This window comes from Orussus abietinus, unplaced genomic scaffold, assembly GCF_000612105.2.
Source record: "Orussus abietinus isolate OABI.00-Male unplaced genomic scaffold, Oabi_2.0 scaffold85, whole genome shotgun sequence".
NCBI classification, from domain to species: Eukaryota; Metazoa; Arthropoda; class Insecta; order Hymenoptera; family Orussidae; genus Orussus; species Orussus abietinus.
The window spans coordinates 93,482-116,476 of record NW_019394405.1 but is presented as its reverse complement, the minus strand read 5'-3'; the positions used below and the strand labels follow the sequence as shown (position 1 = coordinate 116,476).

The window sequence follows — 22,995 nt, the reverse complement described above, 5'->3', positions numbered from 1 at the left end:
AATCGATGGAAACTTCAGCATGTAATCGTGGAGGCCCCAGGAAAGAACGTAATGCTTATGAAATTTCATTTTTTGTACACAAATTTTTGTATTTATCCCAGACTAGAACCCAGAATACATATTTTTCTTTTAATGTGAAATTTCACGAGCACCACGTTCTACCTTGGGGTCTCCATAATTATGTGCTGAAGTTTCAAATAATTAGGTGCATCCAGTTTGAAGAAAAGTTTTGGAAAAATGTTGACGTTATATATATAGAATGACCCTTTCATATTACCTTAAATACGTAGTTACGCATATGCATTGACAGGGTCAACGCTCTCGGTATCGTTCACCTCTTCTTCCTATTTAATGCACCGAGCAATAGACCGTTTATCGCAATTCCCGCAAAACGATAAGTCCAGAATAAACGAAGCACCGTCGGACGCGCGAAGGAGAAAAGACAAAAGTAAGCGCAAAGATTCCGGCAAGCCGACTCTCGTCGCTCGGTTGTTGGGAAAAATGAGCCCTGAGCGTCGCGGCGAGGCATCGTTTGAGCCGCCGCGGCGTTTAAAAACTTCGCTGCCGAGCGTCGACTTAATAACCGGTACGGCCCTCGCGCAATCTCTCCGGCTCTCCCTCTCTCTCCCTCTCTCGCGGGTGAAATAGTTATTCGGATCGGTCGACAAAGAGGAGGTTTAGGGAGGCAGGAGAGTCACGGGGGGAGAGGAGCGGACGGTGTCGCGTAACGCGTTATCCGTCTCGCGTTGGCCTTCGGCCTTCGGCGACGCCGGGCGTCGGCGACGTCGGAGCCGTTGATCTACCGAGATACCGGGATCGAGAGTACCCCTCCGGCGCCGATGCCAGGCACGTCTGCCTTTTGGGGCGCTCTGTATATACTTCGGGCATGTATACATACCGCCGGGCACATGGCACATTATATGTAGACCCATGTGCCGGGCGGCGCGGAGCGAGCGAGTGAGAGAGTGGCGCGCGTATATATGTATCTACCTATGTACGTACATACATAGTTATGTACGGTCGGGTATATAGCGCTCGCGTACATGGCCCATGTAAAGGGTAGGACCGCGGCCTGGCTCCCGCGACTGGGGTCACTTATGTATATAGGACCCGACGTACTCGCCTCGCGAACTCGCCGGCAGACCAGATCCATAGTTAATTACCGGCCTAATCTCTATTCGCGATTGCCCGAAACCGCTCGTAAATCCCCATCGGTCCGGGCGCAGCACGCACGCGGACCCGCGGCCAAGATCCGAACCGATCCGCCGATCCGCGCCGATCCCCGATCCCCGGCCCCGACCCCGACCCCGGCCCCGGCCTCGGCCCCGGCCCCGCGTCCGATCCCCGGACGCCTCGATCGATCGCCGAGGAGTAGCCCTATCCGCTTCTGCCCCGACCTGTTTGGCCCTGGCGAGCCCTAGCGGGGCTTAGCGCCCCGAGGAGCGGAGCGCCGAGACGGCCCTTTCCGCGGGGCGGTCCATTCGCGACTGCCACGCGTGCCTTGCATAAAAGTGCGACCGAGCTCGGCGTCGGGGGCTGCGCGACTTTCTCGCGGTCTTTCCGCCGAGCTGCGTCGCTCGTTAGGGGGAAGAGTAACCGACTATTTGCCACGCGGCGCTGACGGGGATATTGCAGTCGCACCGATTTTCGACGCCAGGGCGGGGAAATGGATGAAAATTTGACACGTGCGCCGCGGGATTATGGGACCCGTTCGGACATCGAGGAAGTAATCGTTTCACGGGGAGGTGTAAGGAGTAAGGTGATTAAAATGTATGTCGCGCGAGGGAAATTTAGGAACTCGCTCCCGAGGTGTTAGGGGCATGGCCGAGTATTGGAAATATGTTTCTTCTCGGGCCACGGTTGAGAGGAATCGTTTCGACATCGAATGCCCCGATCGATCGGGCCTTCTTGAACGGCGAAGATCCTCCGATTTGAGAAGTGACCCTTACGTACTCGTCCGAGAGGTCAGTCTTAACGTCACACTCCGGGATGTCGTCCACAACTATAATATCGCGACACTCGTTAGTCGCAGATAGCATATCGATCTGGGTAGTTGACGAAATTAAAATTTCGGATAATGGGACCACGCGACGCAGAAACACCGTATGCGAGATCGAACGTGTAGAAATATCAAAGTCACGTATTTTTTATTGAAAACTAGCACTTTCCAATATTCAAGCGTAAAGAATGAAACAGTCAGAGGCATCGACAAGGGTACGTCTATCCCTGAACTAGCCGCTTATCGAGTAAACAATGGGAAGCAAGGATCATATTGTATAATTTAAATGAAAAAAAAATGAAAGAACAAGAAACGAAATGGAGTTACAAACTCTCGCCTGGCAAATGGCTCGAATCGTTATGAATTCTCAGGTTTGTTAAATTCAAACTATGTGAAGTGAAATTACGTTTCGATCTAACTAAATGTATCGATTCGATCGAATTTGATTTCTATTTTGATGGGTCTTAAGTCGGTTCTTTTTTTTGTTTTCTTTTTTCCGTGCACGTACGTCCTTTGAGCTGTCCTCCTGCGATGCAACGTATCGATACTTTATACCGATCTCTTTGTTCCTTGTATTTCTGAAGCTCCGAACGTTTCGCTCGAATCCGTAGAGCTCTCTTTGGCGAGAGAAAAAGAGACGCATCGGGACGAAATTGGTGTGCTCGGAGCAGCTTAAAGTCGTCGGAAGGACGTCGAGCGTCGAGTCTGGCCGATCTTAACGATCGGTGCTCCCGGGCCTTGCGAGGTTCGAGACCAGGTCGTCATTTTGGACCATGGTCGTAGACCTGCATCCGCTGAATTGCGAGTAAAATTATCAATACCTTCGGTACATTGAAGGAACTGTAAAAGCTATTAAAGACAGGGAATGGAAAACGGACATCCGTAAATGTGCAAGCGAATGTGCAAAAAGTATGAGAAAAAAGAAAGAGATACAGGAAACGCGTATAAATAATTCAGCCTATTTATTTTAAAGAATTATTCGTGCAAAGTTACATTAACATCGATACTGTTTTCGGAGGGAAGAACACCTCGTTTTAGTCTATTTTACCATAGAATGATACATCGGTATTAAAGTATTAATCTCTTCACGATAACGGGCTTGAATAATCAAAATTTGATCGAGCAATCAACAGGTTCTCTTGCCCGATGGGTGTAACGAATGTTTGCATTTTATTTTTCATGTGCGGTACTGAATATAATATCGCAGGGTGATGCCCTCGAACATACGAGCGTGATTGGTATTAACCCTTTAATCGCTCATATCGTACCCCACTAACGATATTTCTTTAAAGAAATCCGTTTACAGGGCTCCAAATGAATTTAAAGTTTCTCCCGTCTCATTGGAAAGCCTTAAAAGATACGCCATTCGACAATTTCAACGACAATGCGACTACGTCCGTTCGATCCACGTTCAAAAACTTAGGTAATAATTTGATCTCACCGATTTTACGAAACATTGCCGTGCCGGGTATTCCGATCGTAACGATATCTTTAGGCCAACACGTTCTTCCTAAAACGTACCGTCGACGTCGAAACGAACACACGTATCTCATTAAACGATATAACACGCAATTCAGCGAATACAATCTGCCTCCTACATACATCTAAACGTAACATTTTCTCGACGTATTCGTGTAACGTTATTATTCCTTCCTAGCGCAACATTACCGAATATACTCTATAGGCAATTCGGGGACGCGTTTGCCGAATTTTCTTACCGCGGGCCCGCGCTTCCTCGATGCCTCCGCATCGCATGTATCCTTAAAGCAGAAATTTTCGGTCGCGTCGCCACCCGGAGCGTTTCTCTTTAATCCGTAGGGTTCGCCTGGCGAGGTAAAGAGCGACGCAGTCGGTGAAACGAAATTGGTGCGCTCGGAGCGGCTTAAAGTCGTCGGAAGGACGACGAGCGTCGGGTCTGGCCGATCTTAACGATCGGCGCTCTCGCGGAGCTCGAGGCCGGGCTCGTCGTTTTCTCTCGGAGCTCGCCGGCGCGGCCCTCGTCCCGCCGGGTCCCGCCGGGTCCCGCCGGGTCTCGCGGGGTCTCTCGCCGCGTCTCGAGCTTCGCGTGGGATCGCCGATCGGCGAAGGATGCGTTACAAAAATCCTCGAGGGAGTGGGTGGAACGGGGGGAGGGCTACTAATTTAAGGCCCGCGAACGGCGACGTCGGCGTCTCACGGTCTCGGGCCGAGCCGAGCCGAGGCGAGCCGAGCTCGGGACTCGCGAGTTGCGCGTAACGATTAGTAGCCAGCGGCTCGTTATTAATTTCGCGGTATCGTCGGAGAGGGTTTCCGCGCCGTTTGAACGCTGACCCGAGTTGCGAGTTCGTGCCCCTCGCTTCTTCTTTCTCTCCCGATTTCATTTAACGTGTCGGCGACATTTTCGACATTCGGCGAAATTTTATTCATAAGTTTCGCGATTAATCGCAAACCCGCGGGTATGGTTGTTAGCGTATTTACGATTAACAGATTTTCACGGTCTCGGAGGAAACGATTCCCGCGATTTGCGCCCGACGATTAGCAGGGAGCGGGGCATTATTAATTTCACGGTATCGCTCTGGAGAAGGCTTTCGCGCCACCAGAACGCTAACGCTCCTCGCTAGTTTATGCATTAGCTTCTTGTTTTCGTCCCGTCGGTTGAGTCTCTTCCTTAGGGCTGATTTACATTATACGGCACCGTTGCGTTACGCTTCGCTCCGAATGGAGGGATTTCAAAAACTGTCCCTGTATTCAAATACTATTAATTAAAAGGTGGGAGGCTCGCACTTGCGAAAGATCCATGCTCCTGAAATTCTGTGATCCCGACGGTTACTTTTAACGATCTTCCCAAAAGAGTTACGTCTCTCTTCTTCTATGCGAACAGCAATCGTATGTACGGTACTAACACGTAATTGATCGATCGCATTGATAAACTGCACTTACGCGTCAATGGAGATATTTACTTAGTTCATTTTCCACCATCGTTACCGTTCTTAGGTAAGCATATAAAATGAAATAAAATCGTCTGAGTCGTTCTTTTCCTCGTATGAGTCCATGCTCGCGCCCAGTGATCGGCGCTTAACGGTTGGTTATTAATTTCGCAGCATCGCCGACTAGAGTTTTGCACGCAACGTAACCTCAAACTAGCACCTCTGCCGCCCTCTCGTTACTCCGTATCTGTGCGGCTCTATCTCTGTCTCTCCTCCCGCTCTGCCCCTTCCTCCTTCCCCCTAGGCCGTCGCTTCTCTCTCTCTCTCTCTCTCTCTCTCTCTCTCTCTCTCTCTCTCTCTCTCTCTCACCACTTTCCAGTAATTATCGAGCGGGGTTAGAGATACCAACTTCAATTTGTAGGCTGGCATTAATTCAATTGGCCTCTCCCGACGGTTTCCAAGGTACGTGGGCGGTTTATCGCGCCCGCGGAAACCGTGCCGGTCAGCGTTCCGCGGCATCGCGACGCGATTCCACGGCGACATCCGCGCTCGCCGACGCGGCGCCGCGTTGCCCCCGACCTCTTCCCTTTCCGCGAGATAAGGGGCCCCTCGCGAGGGAACGAGTCGGAATGCGATCGCCGATTTGGTAGGGGCCGAGAAATCGCCGAGGGCGATCGCGGGGAGCGCCGCGACGCGCCGCGACGAATCGAATCGAAATGTAGGGTGAGCGCGCCAGTGAACGACCGCTTAACACCGTACAGGTTGGGTGGTTGCGCTTGGAGTAACTTTCTCCGCTGTCCGACACCTTTTGTCAAGAGTCGACGAAAAGCGATTTTTCCTCTGCAAGTTAAAATTCCCACTGACGGGACGATTACTCTGGCGCCGATGCGGTGTTAACGGCATTTAACGATCGACACGCAAATGACAAACCGGGGACCGTCTACCGATGTGTCGAAGTGGCATTGGATCGCGCCACTTTTTCGGCGGTCGGTAAAGAGGGGAACTAACAACGAGCGTAATGCGAATCGGCGTAGCCGATTCAAAGAACCCACGGGAATTGATTATCGTGTATTGTATAATTGATATATCTTGTATCGCTTCATTTATTCCTTAAGATTATTTTATTTTCAATTCCTTTTGGAGTATTTAATGGCTACGTTTTTCAATGAACGTGTTATCACTTTTTCATTTACAACGTGGCGCGAAGTAAAGAGGTAGCTAATGAAAAAGAGAAATGATATCGTTTGGAGATGGTAACCGTGTAGGGATAATGTATTTATTTATTTTTTTTCTCCACGCGGATATTGCGCCGCGTCGACTGACGGTCGAAACTGGGTCCGCGACGCTTTATAATTATTATCGGCGCGGAGCGGGAACAGCGGGCCGAGAGAGCCGGCCAGAGGGCAATCGACGATTCGTTAGGTTCCGCGTAATCGGGAGTCGCGATCGCGAGCCGCGCCGCGCGGCGAGGAGACCCCGATAAAGGGGACTCGGCCCCGCCGATCGCACGAAAGCGGTACGTGCTGCTCCGCGATTCGGGCCCGTGACGCCCGTCACGTTGCGAACCGCGCCGCGCGATATCAGGTGAAAACACCCGGAAATTTTTCTCGTTATCTAATGACGGGACACGATTAACTTGCATCCCCATCGGTAACGCGTCGTTCACGTACTGCGTCAAAAACTAGAGTGACATTGCCATAAATTCGCGTTGCTTACACTGTATTTAAGAAATTTATTTTAAAAATTAAGATTTAACGATATCAATCGATAACGCATTCTTCTTTGTTCGCAATCTCTTTCCAATATCCCGGAAGATTTTCAATCCCTCGAGTAAAGAAAATAATGTAACGAGGCAGAGAGATTTAAGTTGAAAAGTGTATTGAAATCGGGCCTATTTTTTTGCAATGGCGCGAACATGAAAATATTTTTTATGAGCAAGAAGGTGCTTCGAAGAGGAGATTAAATGTTTCCGCCTTATTTCTATTTTTATGTTGAAGATATTCTAAGGATGGATAATCGGAAAGGGAAAAAATAATTCATAAGGAGTTTTCCGCTCGCCGAGGCTCTTTTCTTACGTCTTAACATTGTTAGCTATCGAATCTGGCGAATATAAAATACTCCATGTCCTGTTTCAACTCTATCGACGATAGATCGGGAAACATCTAGCAAGAATATACAGATTTCATTGCCGAGTTTCGAATACGCGACAATTGGCTTGACTTTGTTCACAAATCAACGTTTACTTTAATACAATTGAAAATGTTCCGTCTCTTAGGATCGCGCCAATTCTTTCGAAGCTTTGCTTTGCGATTTCAGGTCCTACAACATTCCTAAAAACTCCGAAGACGACTATTTCCTGACAATTCTCTTATTTTCAAATTTACTTGTTTTGATCTCTATCTTTCGACCGTTGCAATAACAGGACGCTATTTTGCCCCGAGACATTCAATATCACAGGTAGGATCGCGGCTCGGGACGGATCGAGGCTGGACGCGTCGAGTTGGTCGAGTAAAAATATAACGCGACCGTGGCGCGCGACGCGACGCGCGAATTTCTTCGACGTCGTTCGCGCGAAGAAGTCCTCACGGCGGCATCGTTGGCGCGAGAGAAAAATAGAGGTCGGTCCGCATATGGATGTGCGCGAAAGCGGGATAGAGGGAGAGAGAGAGAGAGAGAGAGAGAGAGAGAGAAAGAGGAGGGGGGAAGAGAGGGAGAAAAAAGTGCGAGTGGAAAGGGGAGAGAGAGGAAGAGGGAAAGAGAGGCGGAGGAAAAAGAGCGATCGGTCGGAGCGGTTTATCGCGCGTTTATCCACGCGGAATATAACGACTCGGTGACGTCTGTTAGGACAGTTCCGCTTTAAAAAGAATACTTTAAAAGCCGGAGGGTTTATAACGGGCCGTGGGGTATATAGCACGGGCGTATAGTATAGGGAAGGAAGAACTACATATAGAGGTGTAACGAGCAGAACTCAACTCACGAACTCACTCCCAGTTTTTAGTGGCAACTTGTTGCTCTATGCCCATTCATACGGCTCTAACTCCCATTACGTCACGTCACATCACCTTATAATAATGGTAATAATGCCCGCCGTGCGAAACACGAATTCGAAACGGGATTACACGCCCTCCGAGCGGCCCTCCGCCCTCCCGCCGGATTCGAGCCCGACCCCGATCCAAAACCCGGAGATCGGCATCCGGTTTCCGGGATCGATCCACGATCCTCGATCCGCGATAACGCATCCGCCCTGTCTCGACTCCCTCTCTCTCCCTCTCTCCCCCCTCCTTTCTCGTATACCCAGATACCGAGAGAAATCTGTGGCAAAGCTTCCGTTGCCCGATCCGATTTGTTTCATTTTTGAACCGATACTTCTCACTTCTTTAACCCGGATTTTGGATTATCGATCGATACAAAAATTGGACAATACTCGTGTGATATGTTTCTTTGAAAAATGTAGAAACTGAAAATGCCTGTGGATTACTTTTACCGCCAAATAAAGAAAGTATTTTTAAGCATCGTATGTTGATCTAACGTTGAGGTATTTGCAGTCGAGCTCGCGGATAGGATTTTTTTGGTTACGCGTGGTGTTTCGTTATTGCTTGTTACGTTGTTGTACGGCAATTTGGTTCCGTCGACGAGATCTTGCCCGACGAGTCTGTCGAATATATTTGTATTTCTCATTTCCGGCGGGAAGTTAGAAGCGGACTCGACCAAATATTGTGCTGGATGCACATTTATCGTTCGTTGACTTAAATAAAAATTGATACGCGGGATAGATATATGAAATACATGATCTACGGGTAAGCCACGTAAGTGGATCGTATGGCAAAGGCACTTTCTCGAAAATCGCAAAATCGAACGTCTCTTATTCGCGGCGCCTCGTGTTTACTGGGCAGCTGTATTATTGGCCAATCGAAGCCTTTCCGCCTGTCAAAACAAGCGCATTCCCTCGTATCGTTCTCAAGCTCCACTCGAAAAAATAAGCACCATTGAGTGGAGGGTGGAGCGAGGCATGAGGCGATTTCGAGTCGAGTCGAATCGACTCGAGTCTGAGTGTCGTTTGTGAACTCGAGCCTTCGGTTTCGAAGCGCGACCATTCAGGCGCCACTTTACGGTGCCGTTGTTCTTTCTGAAACCCTAGTTAGTTTCGGAATACCCGGAGCCACTCCGCTCGACCGTTCGCATCCGTGGAAGAATCAAAGCGTTCCGCGTTCCCTGCTTTATACCCTGTCCTAATTTCCCGGCTCCGAGGGATCGACCGACCGTTCCGTTCCGTTCCGTTCCGCTCGACCTACGCACTTCGCCGCAAGTTCGCGCAGTTTCGTCCCTCCAAGAAGGTCGAACTCGTGCACGGTTTTCCGCATCTGGGGGACCCTCGGTGACTTACGAGATCGTCTCGTTTGTCTCTTTTCTAGGCCATCGCTCTCGGTCAGTTACTGGTACGGGACGAGACAATTTCTTCACCTCGTAGCTTTAGTTAATTGCTGGGACGATACCGTTTACCAAATAGTCGCAATACTTAAAAACGAATGTCTCGTAAAACGTAGACCAACGTGCATTATTTATATAGGATGAAAAAAGTTGGTGATGCGGTTTTGGTTTATGGAATGATTAGAACTGATCGAGATATAGTTATAGCATCCTTCCATTATACTTAACCATATGTGTAGTTATCAGATATGAACAATTTTATGGAATGTTGGGTACGGGACGAGACGATTTCTTCACCTCGTAGCTTTAGTTAATTGCTGGGACGATACCGTTTGCCAAATAGTCGCAATACTTAAAAATGAATGTCTCGTAAAACGTAGACCAACGTGTATTATTTATATAGGATGAAAAAAGATGGTGATGCGATTTTGGTTTATTTCTACCAAAGGTGTCAAAAGACACCTTTTAAAATTTTAACTTGAAATTATTTTCAAACTTCAATAATTTTGTCTCAATTAATGTTTTGAGTTTTCGTATAATAATTATTAAATTTATTTAGCGGTATCATTTTCCTCCAGCTCATCAAGACCTTTTGGTCGAAATAGGTATACACAAAATCGTGGTAGAAATAGTGTTAATTGCTGGGACGATACCGTTTGCCAAATAGTCGCAATAGTTAAAAATGAAAGTCTCGCAAAGCGGAGACCAACGTGTATTATTTACATACGATGAAAAAAAGATAGCGATTCAATTTTGGTTTAAGGAATGCTTAGAAATATCGAGATATAGTTATAGCCTCCTTCCATTACGCTTAACAATATATGTAATTATCAGATATGAAGAATTTTGATTTGTAGGCGTTGCAGTTTTTCGGTCGAACAATGTACCTTCGGAAGTGGGAAATGTACTTCTATTAGGACACGTTCCTGCTTAAGCCAATATGGATGGTTCAATCTATATACATAAAACGTTAAAATATTGATAAAACTTTTCTCCAAACTGGGTGCAACGAATCATTTGACACTTCAGCACGTGATTATGAAGGCCCTAAGGAAGAACGCGATGCTCGTGAAATTTCATTTTTCAAAGAAACATTTCTTTTATAAATCCTAGACTAGAACCAAGATCACATTTTTTTTCTTTTTAATGAAATTTCACGAGCATCGCGTTCTTCCTTAGGGCCTTTATAATCACGTACTGAAGTTTCAAATGATTCGGCGCACCCAGTTTGGAGAAAAGTTGTACAAGTATTTTGACGTTTTATACATACAGAACGACCCTTTAATATCACCTTAAAGGACGCATAACACGAGACTGGGATAATGGCAGTCCATCCCTTCTGAGGGTGTTTCTAATACACTTGGGATTTGATATGCCACGATACCATATTTTCACTAACCGTACTGTAATTATGTATTAGGGGGACCGGAAAGTAACGTCGTTTCCGCGCATTGAATTTAATGTAAGAAAACGACATTACTTTCCGGTCCCCCTAATATTACACATATTCAAGTAAGATAAATACCTTCAATTCAGCAAACTTTTATACGTGGAAAGAAAATGAAATACCACGCGTGGTAATTCGTTTCTTCCTTAATTATTGATAATTCGGTGCAACCTTAATTAGCGTACGAATTGGGTCCATATATGTGAACACGTTCCGCAGATCGGCAGTCATTAAGGGGAGGTGTAAATTAAGGTGTCGAAGTTACAGAAATCAACATTAACGACCGGTTTCGTCGGTATTACAGATTCCCGTAAGCCCCCGGTAACGCTTCGCACCACCTCGCATATTCATTACGAGGAAAATAACGGTATTCCAGGCGCAGAGTGCAGATCCGTTGAAACGGTGTTAAGGGGGTACGACGATTCCTTACCATGCGAATTTACTAATATCCTTATTTCTCGATACTTTACAAAGTTCATAAACGAAATTGAGCGACACACCGTCGCGAATAAGTTTCGATCAAAGAAGTTAATCGTACAATTGCATTCGATATAATCTTATTCCTATTCTTACTTACCATCCGAAGATACCAAGATGGCGTTGCGATCTAATTCAAAGTTAAGATTCCCACCGAGTTCTACGTTTCTCGTGTCAAAAACAATGGCCCCGGTTTAGGTATATCTGGATAGAATTTTCAATAAAACTTCGCGTTAACTTTATTACGTGCGAAATCGAGACGTCGTTAACAAATTGGATTCGATCGCTATCGAAAACTTTTAAAGGAGAAAGGGATTTTTGAAAGATTGGCGCTGGCAGAAAATGAGAATTTTCGGCCCAAGATGGAGGAGCTTTATCAGCGGTTGGGTGAGTCATCCGGTAGTTCACAAATTGGTCGTTATCAAATTGGATTCGATCGCTATCAATCGGTCGTTAACAAATTGGATTCGATCGCTATCGAAAACTTTTAAAGGAGAAAGAGATTTTTGAAAGATTGGCGCGGGCACAAAATGAGAATTTTCGGCCCGAGATAGAGGAGCTTTATCAGCGGTTGGGTGAGTCATCCGGTAGAGGTGAGTCTACGTTAGAAGGACCCGGGGACTGTATCGCGGGATCTGCCGGGCCCCTTCCTGTCCGTGAAGGAAACCTCGCGGTGGCGTGGCGCTCCATCGGGGTCCGAAAGGACGGGTCGATCGTACCGGACCGATCCCAATCGGCGAAACAATACCCGGGCTTCGGGGTGCCGGGGACGAGCTTCCGACGGAAATCAAGTCCTGTCGCAACCTCATTGTGCGTGCGACGAAGAAGAAATATCGCCGCGCCACCCAGAACGGGCGGATGAATAAACGAACGAATGAGCGAACGATTGAGCGAAAGAAGGAACGAAAGAATAAGAAGGAGGGAGCTAACGATCGCGGGAACGAATGGGCGAATATACGAGCGAAAGATGAACAAGTAAATGTACGAACGGATGACCGAAAGAGGGAACAAAGACGCGAACGATTAAACGAAAGCGTGACCGAACGGACGAGGAACGAGAGAACGAAAGAAGGAACCCGTGTGGGGAGAATGGAGCACACGTTGAGGGAACGATCGAGCGAACGATTGGACGAGGAAACGAGGGAGCGAACAGGTGAGTGAACGTGCATGGGAGCGATCGGACGAGTGCGCGAATAAACAAGCAGAAGAGCGAGAGAATAAGAAAGCGCGTCAGAGGAAGACTCGTCCCGTGCACGGCCCAAGGAAACGGATCCCGTTTAAACGGTCCTCCGTCGTCGCGTAAACGCTTCGGTTTCATTTGAATAATAAGCAGAAATGCGTTAACGACCTCGTCGCCCGAGTTCACGGGGATTTTACGACACGTGAGCCTGCCCTCGCTCCACCCGCGCATCGAGCGAAGCGCGGGTCGCAGAGGGGCCCAATTTTCCGGGCTGGCTCCACTCCCCGGATATTTATCAACGAACTGGAATTAGGGGCTTTTCGAATTTCCCTATTAATTAGATTTTTGGCATCGATCTCTCTTCCCGGCCGCAAATATCAGGGCATTTTGCGACACCCGGGAACGATGGATCCACCCAGTTTTCAAACCGTAACATCTGACCGGTCGATCGATTAATCGTAAACTTTCGCGGTAAAATAATGAGCGATTCCACGGCCACGTGAAACTCGCGGTTGGCCACCGTGTACTTAATCTTGTTGTTTCGAGGGTCCATCGACGCATGTACGGAGGATCTTCAATGGATACCTAACTAACGAAGGTGCCAAATTCCTCGTAAATCCGCAATCGAGGCGACAGTCGAAATTTATGCATAAACGAATATTCCGAAGAGCTCGGAAAGATAAAAATGAACATCATCGACGACGTATAAAGAAGCACGGCAGTTGTTGGGCGTAGTTTTGCAAATGCCGCGGCAGACCCTCATAATTCAGAGGCCGAACGAAGAAGCGGACCAGGGAAATTCGTCGCGGCAACCCTGTCGGTTGCTCGGCAGACGAAAACGGCTCGCGGCCTGCGAGGACCTCGGGGTGCGAGCCTCTCGGGGCCCGGGAGGGGGGAAAGGGGCCTCCTGGGGCCTGCGGGCCTTTCGGGCCCGCGGCTCGGCTCTAAGACCCGGAGCCGGGCCGAACCCGGAGCACCGCTTCCCCGCCCCGCCCTCCGCCGAGCGCCTTTCGTGCCGCGAGTTAAGAGGCCCTTCCAGGAATCGCTCGCGCGTTTTTCGGGCGCCCCTTACGGTCCGCCGGATAAAGGAAACGCTCGGCACCGCGCCGCGCCGCTTCGGCCGCTAATGCCCCGCGCGGCCCGCCGTCGCGCACCCGGGGCCGCTCCCTTTGTTTCGCCCCGCGAGACCCTCTCCCCTCGCCGCCGTCTCCCGTTACCCCCTTTCGGCCTGGAGCCGGCGAGGCACTCGGAGCGAAGAAGCCTTCCCCGAAACCGACGACCCGGGAGGCGGCGCGGTGCGGCCAAGTGCCCCGCGTTTCCGGGAGCGCGGAACCCCCGATCGCGAGATGGATGGGACGTTGCCCCCCCGCCCGGCGAATCGTTAAACCCTTCGCCCTCCGAGCTCGGTCGGGCGCGTTCGCTTTTAATTTGTCACCGTTTGACGGATTATGGGCCCTTTCCGCGCGCTCGGGGGCATCGCACGGGGAGGCGTCGCTTCTCTTTGGTCAACGCATGCGTCGTTTGGCCTTGTCTTCGTAGTCGTCGGCATTTTGGTTGGGTCGGGGCGTCCCAGTTTGGGTACGCTACCGTTGGTCCGATGCGTGGCGGTTGGTATCGGCACGCGATCCTCCGTTAAGGTTGGGGTGGAGACGTTTCGTGCCAAGAAAGGCCCAAGCGTGGGACGGCACTCGGGGGGACTCCGTCCTGGCTCGAGCCGATGTCGCAAATACCGGGATGACTTTGACCGCCACAGCCGGCCCAACCGCGATTTCGGCTAGAAACGACCGCGTTCATCCGCGGCAGCCCCGTTGGTCCGGAATGTCGTCGTACCGAGAAAGGCCTCGGCTTGGGTCGGTACTCGGACGACTTTCCCGATCGCGGGCGATCTTGACCATTGACTTAGGCCCACCGAAGTTCCGTTACCGCCCTGAACGTCGACTCGGTGCCGACCCTCGGACCTTCGGGCGGACCCGCGAGGTTGGACCAAGGTTGACCCGATTGTTAAACCCGCCTGTAAGCCGGCAAATTCTCTACGCGAGAACCCTCGACTGGGTCTCCGCTTTCTCGCCGTCGGGCTTCGCGGGCGAAGCCTCGCCGCGATCGGCGACCGGCGTCCCGCGTTTCCTAGGGGACGCCAAAGGGGTGCGAAGGGCCGGCGACGAGGGTGCAATCGATGAGGCGACGACGAAGGATACCGCGGCGAGTCCTAGGGCTGGTAAGAGGCGCGGGGTCCTCTCGAGCAAGAGAACCCGGGCATCCGTAGCGCCCCCGGAACCCCCCGGAACCCCCCGGAACCCCGAGACCCCTGTCGCCCCCCGCCCCTTGGCGTCCCCGACATTCCCGGCCCTCCCGTTACCTCCAACACCCGAGCGCCCCTCGACCCCCGGGCACCCCGGTCGAGCGGTACGTCCCTGGCGCGAGCCTCGCGCGAAATGGGTCCCCGCGAGGCGTAACGTGGAACGCTTTCAGGGCCCCGGGCAGGCCAGATAGGAGGTAGTTAGCGCAGGCAGGCTCGTAAGATTTCGGTGCGGCTGTATGTGTACCTCATCCTGTCCACCCTGCCGCGCCGTTAAGCGGCGCTCACACCGATCGGCGGACTAAAACATCATTCTTCCTGAGCGAAATTATGCGTTTTGAGCTCTTCGAGGCTGCTTTCGATGAAAAAGGGACGCCGGGAGTTTTCATTACTTTCAGGGAATCGATTCTCGGGCTCATAACGAATTTCATCGCGCACGAATAGATTCGCGTGAAAGAATTCCCATTGTTACGATGTCACCTTGTTGGTTAACATTTGAAAGTCTTAGACAAACTGTCAATTTTGCATGCGAATCTTAATCGTATGAACTAGAGAATCGGGTCCCTGGAACTGAATTCTTAATTGGAGTTTTCGATTTGCGGAAAAAGCAAATCTCTCGGAGGTTTAAAATTGGGAATAGCGTAATGCGAATTATGCCGTTATGATTCGTGGCGGACAGGAAAAAGATAATCATTGGAATGACGAAATAATCTTTTACTTAATCATATTGAGAATGACATTGGTCTTGAGGGTATTAAAATTGAGGAAAATGACTTCGGTGATTGTCGTTTAATTAATGTTTGGCATTATTTCGGTTAATGAAGCATAGCTTGGACTACTAAAGGACTGCGAAACCGTCTCTTGCTGCTTGGTTTTACGGGGTAACGTAAAGTTTTGAAAGCTACCTGAGTTTCGCGCGGTGCCGATCAAGTGTTTATCACTTTAACCCTGTCAAATAATTTCTGCCAATCTTCACCTTAGATATATCCACATTTTATTCATCGAACTGTAGCTTAACGTATATACTCCTACTAAATGCAATTTAATCTAGTAGGCACATAGCAGCGTCAATTGGTTTTATTTTCTTCCCAATAACAGAATACGCAATTATCCATTGATATTTCAAGTTTCCTCGTTTCAATTGTTCTAATACTAATTGTAAACTTCCGACATCCATGCACTGCTGAATAATTCACCTTATTTTACGAACGAATTACATTTGCATCTTATTCAGTGGCATTTAGATCCGTCCGCAGAAAAAAAAATGTTGATTCATTAAACAACATTTTTTGACTTCCGGGAAATTGACTGGTTAATTTCAGAAAACGTTTTGATCGAGTCAATCATATTTCAGTTCAATTTACCGAACTCGTTCGCTTTCATCACTTTAAGTCTTTTGATTAAGTCCTTTCGTTAACTGTAGAAAGTACTTTAATTGGTGAATCAGATATTTCATTTGAATCTACAAAATTATTATAATATTTCTCGCGATCTACCGCAATATTTGACACAATCAACCAAAAGTTATCAATCAAAGTGTTCCAACGAGGCAACGAAACATTCGGTAGTCCACATGATAAATATATACCATGGTTGAAGCAACAAGAATTATATCGATCCACCCAAATATTATTCCGCATGTATAAATACTCTTGTCGCGTTGACCAGGAAATCCATAAAAATCCGTTCCTAGAAGCGTCGGCTTGTAACTCGATCGGCTGAATTCTGCGCTTCCACTCGCGGTCCATTGTGAGCGCCCCTTTAGGACCCGGTCGCCCACCCACGCACGGACACGCCAAAGTCGGGCGTGTACGTGCACGGCGCGTTGCTCACGTTCGAGCGAGGTCTCTCCCTCCCTCTCTCCCTCGTTTCCTCTCAGCGCCTCTCTCTCGCTCCCTTCGTCTCTCTCGCGATCCCTCGCGGTCCCTCCTCCTCTCTGCCTCTCTCCCGCTCTCTCTCTAGCGGGCCACTATCTTTCTCTCTCCCTCGTTTCGGACTCGAAGGCAGATCGATCGCGCGATTTTCCTCTGGTCGCAGTTCGAACGGTCAAAGTCGCTCGACCAAATTCCCGATCGCCCCTCGCGGGCATGTAAGAGAGAGCGCGAGCGCCCGCGTCCACGCGCGCGGGAGCGAGACGAACTACGGCACCGAAGGGGCAGCGTGGGGGGCCCGGAGGGGAAGAGAGAGAGAAAGTGCCCCGGGGGGTGGGAGAAAGCGAGAAAGAAGTGCACCGTTAACCTTACAATGACAAATACCGACTGGCCATTATCGCGCGCAAGCGAGAGAGTGCATCCTGGAGTTTAACGACTCGGCTCGCCGGTCTCGACTTCTTCCTTCGACGCCCCCCTCCTCGATCTGACCACCCCTCGACCCCGCCCCCTCCTCCCCCCCGGACACCCATCCACCCACGCGACGCGTAATCACGCGCGCGACGTCGCGATGCCAACGAGTCGCCGTGGACGCGACCCGTGAGACGTCGCGACGTACGCGACGAATGCGAAAACGGAGCCGGCTGATCCTTCCGGATTCGAGTCAACGCTTCGTGACCTCTGGTGGATTTTCTCACGATTTCTCACGATTTCTGACGTTTTCTGACGCATTTGGGGGAAATTTAACGGCGTGTCATTAGTGGAGTAGCTTAGTTGTAACGATTCTTCGGTTTGGAGCGAGACATCCTTACAGGATATCTCATCCCTTTTTGCTAACGGCGCTTTTCACTTGTTTTACCATTTTTAATTCCCGGGTAGCGTGTTGCTTAAGTATGTGGAGTTTGTGATGGGAAATTTAATACCGACGGAGAAATATATCGTGGGTTGTCGATTGGTTAATGGAACGGATATTTGTAATTAATTTAAGGTTTTATGTAATCATGTTTAACCATCTTAAATGTGCATGTAAAGTGTATTATAAGGTATTACGTGGGTTTAGTACTTTTGAACTTAAGTTTAACAAGCGACACATCGCTGATACGCATGTCGCTAAAAAAACTATACCTGGAAGTAAATGAACGAAAGTCTGTTTAACCTTCAAAAGAAATGAATTAACATTTAGCGCGGAATAAAATTTGATGCAACGGGATATCAAACGCGTAATAAGTGGAAAGAGGACCCCGTCTTAATATATCAACAGAACCTAATTCCACGGTGAAAAGATTCCTTTCCACCCACGTGAGGTGGCATCAATTGGGGCTTCGTTTTCGAATCCACCTGTCGCTCGACTCGTAGATCGCAACAATTTAATCGTTTAATCCGTGCAAGCTGCATCGCGATTCCTTCGATGCGGATCAACAACGTTTGCATATTATATACACGCGGTAAATCAAATCTGAGTCACTTGTCCTCTGCACGGATAAATTGCAGCCGAAGTTCGCGATAACGCATTTGGCAACGACATCGAGACCATTTAACTCTTGAAGTGCCACGCTTCTCGTTTGGCCGTCATCGAGGAGTGCTCAAGGGATTAAATAAAGACGTTTAAATTACATAGCCTCGTTGCGCTACAACGAAGGGCCGCCGTTAGGTCGTTTCTCCGCGTGGGTTTCCTGACGGGAGCGTAAACTCGTGTTTCTCCTCTCCTTAAGCTCCATCGATGCACGCGTGAGGTTCTCGGTGCACGTGTACCGGGCGCTCCCTCCACGAGTCGCGACCGGCGCGACCCCGGACTCGTCGCGTCGCGCCTTCGCGACTCGTGTACGCGCCGGACCGGACCGCTACTAGGCGCTCTCCTCTCTCCGTCCGACCGGAGTTCGCGAGAGGACCCACCTTTCTCATCTCCTTACTCATGGCCATTCCGCGCGTCGCTGTGACGTCACGACTTCGGTAACCGTACGCGTAAGTCGCAGTCGTGTCCGGTGACGTCAGCGCGGCAAACTCGTACTTCCCCCCACCCGGGCACCTCCGTCATGCGGGTTAAACCCGTGATCGCCGGGTGCCGAGCCTCCGTCCTCTCCCTTTGGTTCTCCCGTGGGGACGTATGTATATGTGTATGTATACATACATACATACGTAAGTATAGGTACGCGTCCGCTTTCCTCGGCGGAAAGGGACATTCGCCGACGCTACCGAGGCGAAGGACGCGCGTCCTTCCGAGGAATGCTCCTCGAATTTGTCCCGAGTCCTCGTTGAGTGCCCCTCTCTCTCACTTTTCTTTCCCCGAGGAGCGACCGTGTTGCGCCGAGAAACGTATTCGGGCGGAAGGGGCTCGGATTAATACGGTGTATGGTCTATGGCTCGCGAGGTAGGGTCCTCGAGGCTGTCTCTTTCTCTTTCCCTCGCCGTCCTGCAGTCAGGTGAGGAGAATCTTTCCAGACTCCCGAGAGGGCGCTACGCACCTGATGCGTGCACACGTGCTCGGCGACCTTTATTCGGAGTCCCGTTGTTTGCTTCGCACGTAAGGAGGGGCGCGATAATTAGGCCTCCTCTTGCCGGTCCTTTTCTCCTTGATGTTAATTACCACAAATTGTGCAGATGGACGCTTTGAGCGACATCGCCATTTGGGGGGGAACGCGATCCTTTAACGCGCTCCCCGCGTGCGGTGGTATCAATTAAAAGAGATACGATAATTAAGAATTCCGGGGACTGACATCGATCGCGAGGCCGGTCGCTCCCGGGTGCACCCTGAAACAAACCTCGTCTCCGGTTCTTTCTCGCAGGCGAGTAAAGAGAAGAATCGCCCGCGAATCCGGCGAGGGCACTTTACCCGCTCCGCGCGTATATACGTTCGCCGTCCCTCGCCACCCCCGGCGGCCCGCACCCCCCGCGAGCCCCCGGGCACCCCCGGGCACCCCCGACTCCCCTCGCCGCGACTCCTCGGGACCATCGACGGCGCGAGGGGTTCTCGGGGGGTCCCGGGGGCTCGCGGGGGCGTCGGCGTCGGCGACGGCGGCGGCGGTGCGGGACGGGGGGGCGACCGGGGGACACCGGGGGACACCGGGGGAGGAGGAGGGTCGGACGCCTCTGGAAGCGCGTCGGTTCGCCGGCACTAAGTATAGGCGTCCTCGCGACGCCGGCCGTCAATATACCACCCCTAACTAACCCCCCGGGGTCCGTGGGTGTCGGGAGACCCGGGCGATAGGGTGAGGGGCGGGGGGCGGGGGCGACGCCGGGGCAGGGGCGGGTCGGCAGGAGGTATCCTATCCGCTCTCCTATCCTCCGGCGCGCTATCCTATCCCATCCTGCTCTATCCGGTCCTATCCCATCCCCTATCCGGGCGTAGCTTAGTTTAGCTTAGGGCCGTGGCACCCGGGCGGCGAGCATAGGGTTGGTAGGACATTGCGGATATTCGCTATCCTGCCTAGGCGCACCGAGCGGCCCGGCGCGTTGGCTATCCTGCGACGTAATCAGCGAGAGAACACCCCCGTCGCCTCCCCCCGACCCGACTGGCCGCCCACCGCGCGGCGTCCCCTTTCAACCCCCTTTCAGCCCCCGGCATCCCTTACCGGCTGCCGCGGCGCGCATCTATCTCGATGCCCGGGGTGTCCGCTCGGCGTCGTGGTCCGCGGAGGCGACCCTTCGGCCGCGGACAAAGGCGAGGCGCGCCGAGGGGCGGCAGGTGGGTCCACGACGGGGTCGAAAGGTGCGCCGAGCCGATCGCCAGTCGATCCCGGCTCGGAGGGCCGGCGCGTTTCCGGGAACGGAACGCCGCCGTTGTAGGTGAGCGACCGCGCCAGCGCGCTCGGGGGATACGTATGTAGTATCGCGATATGGATGTTAATAGGTTACGAGGTCCCCGGAGAATGTAGGGTGAATCACGATTTCGATAAGGGTTTATATTCCCACTCGCACTCTCTTCCGTTCTCTCGCTCCTCTTCCTCTCTCGCCCGCCGCCGCCGCCGCCGCCGCCGCCGCCGCCGCCGGCCCCCCGCTTCCGCCCCTCTCCCACCCTCTCGATCCCTCTTGCTCGCACTCTCGCCGACCCTGCCGCCGCTTCTCCCTCGCTCCGTGCCGGTCTCATTCAAAACCGGCTCAAAGCCTCCATAAGCGGCGCGCCGCGCGCTCCGCCGTCGACTCCGCGACACGTGTACACCCTCTATTAACGAGAACGGTGCGCGCCCGTACACGTGTTCCACTTTTGTCCGTCCTCCGGCCAGGTCGGCTCCTGGCTCCCCGGTTCGCCGGCCAGCCCGGAACCCGCGAGGAGAGGCCGTGCACGTGTTTCGCGCCCCTCGGCTAGCCGAGCCCCGCCATTGGCCGAGCGCGGCCTCGGCCTGATCGCGAGTAAAGTGCCAATTCACCCGTTAAACGCCGACCGAGGCGACGCTCGCCGATCCGCGGTTCGTAAACACCGGGTATGCCATCCCCTAGGTGCGGGCGCCGCTGCGGATCAGGTACCGACGATGAGATCGGCGGGAAATTGTTCAAATACCTCGCAGAGAAATTCAAACCTTTGCCTATATGTACGTAGAGGTTTCTTTTGTTACTAATCGTATCACTTTGGCGAGAGTGAAAACGTATTTTCACGGTAAAACGGCTTTTCTTAGCCATTTTTATTCCATCGATCGCCCAATCGTCCTCGTTCGTGCCGACAGGCAATGGCGCGTATCAAAAGTGAACTCTCTCCGTCGCGACGCGATCGAGCCGTCCCGAAGGAAATGCCCATCTGCGCAGAAATTCGAGGAAATTCAATATGGCGTCCCTATCCGCGCGCGTCATTGGAATCAGCCAATGAGAATTCGACGAACCCTCGAGGATTATCCGCGATTGACCGAGACCGCTCTCTCGCCGATTGCCACAACCGGACTGTATCGAAAATGAAGTGGTAATCGCTCGTTAAACCACCATTCGCGGTATCGGTAGCCTCTGACCACCATTAAGCAAGGTCTTTAAAAGTCAGTAAATACGGAACCAAAATGACGTAATCAATGCTGACTACGTATCAACCTGTACGGCAGAAATATGCAGGAGATATTCCAGAAAATGTAAAATACACCCGGATAACGTAATACATTGTAATTAATCTATTAAATTTACCTATTGCCGCCATGTAGAGGGAAGACCGGGGACAAACGTGACATCGGTTATAAGTAGAATATTTATGAAAAAAAGAAAAAAAAAGAAAAAACTGGCAACGTAGTTCCGATTTGTGTAAATATTACGGGGAAGGTGGTCATATAAAAGAAGATTCTCTCCTCAGAATTTTTACACTGGTCCCAGATCCTCCCTACCTACACCGACAGAAATATTCATAAAATTCATACACTTTTAGTACATAAGGTTGTAGCAGAGTTATAAGTTTAACGTCCTAAAAGTGAATTGGTGCATATCTATTACAAGTTCCTAAAGAAACTTATAATTTCACGATATCATGTTATAATTTTCTAGAATTACGTCGGAAAATTTCTAACGCATTTTCTAAACTTGTAAATATGTTATAAAATTATAACACTTCTTTTTAACGGCGTACCTACCCGCTCAGGGCATTCGGATTGAAAACTCATCGAAGGAAAATATAGCCATGCGCGTTCCTTGCACTTATAATCGAGATTTGCTTCACCCTATGGTTTAAACAAACCTTTCGCTTAGTCACGTGACTCAGGCGTTAGTTTCAAGAGGTGCAGCACCCGGTCGTCAGAGGAAGCGGTGCGTCCAGTTACGTAACCCGGCGTCCAGGGGTATCGCGGCGTCGGCGAGATCGCTCGCGGTGTTTTCCGAACACCGCGTGTGCAGGGAGCGTCGCGACGCGGTAGTGCCGCAACGCCGCTACGTCGCTACGCCGCGGCACGGTATGCGGCGTAGGTGTGCGGCCGCGCTCGCTGCGCCCCTATATATGCCCTCGTGTGCGCTTATGTAAGGTACATAAGGTAGGGACTCTAGGTACTATCTAGTATCTAGTAATACTAGGTACTGGGTACGCGCCGCGGACGCCGAATAGCGGTTCGCATATTCGGAGATGGCGTCGAGCGAAGCGCCCTCTCGCGGGCGAGCCTATTTGGACAATGTCGCCGATTCGCGCGCGCACGGGGGCATTTGGTCGCGAAAGACAGAGAAAAGGAGAATGGGAGCGAACGAGAGACGGAGAGACGAGCCGAAGGCGATCCCCACTCCCCCCATGCCGGTTCTTAGTCAAAGAGCGAAGGTTAAGAACCTTCGGGACGAATCACTTAGTCTAGATCCTCTCGAAGACCGGCGAGACGGGTCCACCTCGTCGCGGAGTCTTGCTCCTGGGTTCGGTACTTGGTCTTCGGTTGGCTGCGTATGCCCCTTCGAAAATATCCGACTTGAAAAAGGGGTAAATCATTCAAACTTGGAAGCTTATATCTAAAAA

The 22,995-nt window shown here is 51.0% G+C and overlaps 1 protein-coding gene across 1 annotated transcript in view; it reads left to right on the top strand.

The window, feature by feature from the left end:
* Window positions 1–22,995, top strand: part of LOC105697155 (dynein regulatory complex subunit 7) — a 76,881-nt gene that overhangs the window by 45,343 nt on the left and 8,543 nt on the right. The window lies entirely within an intron of this gene.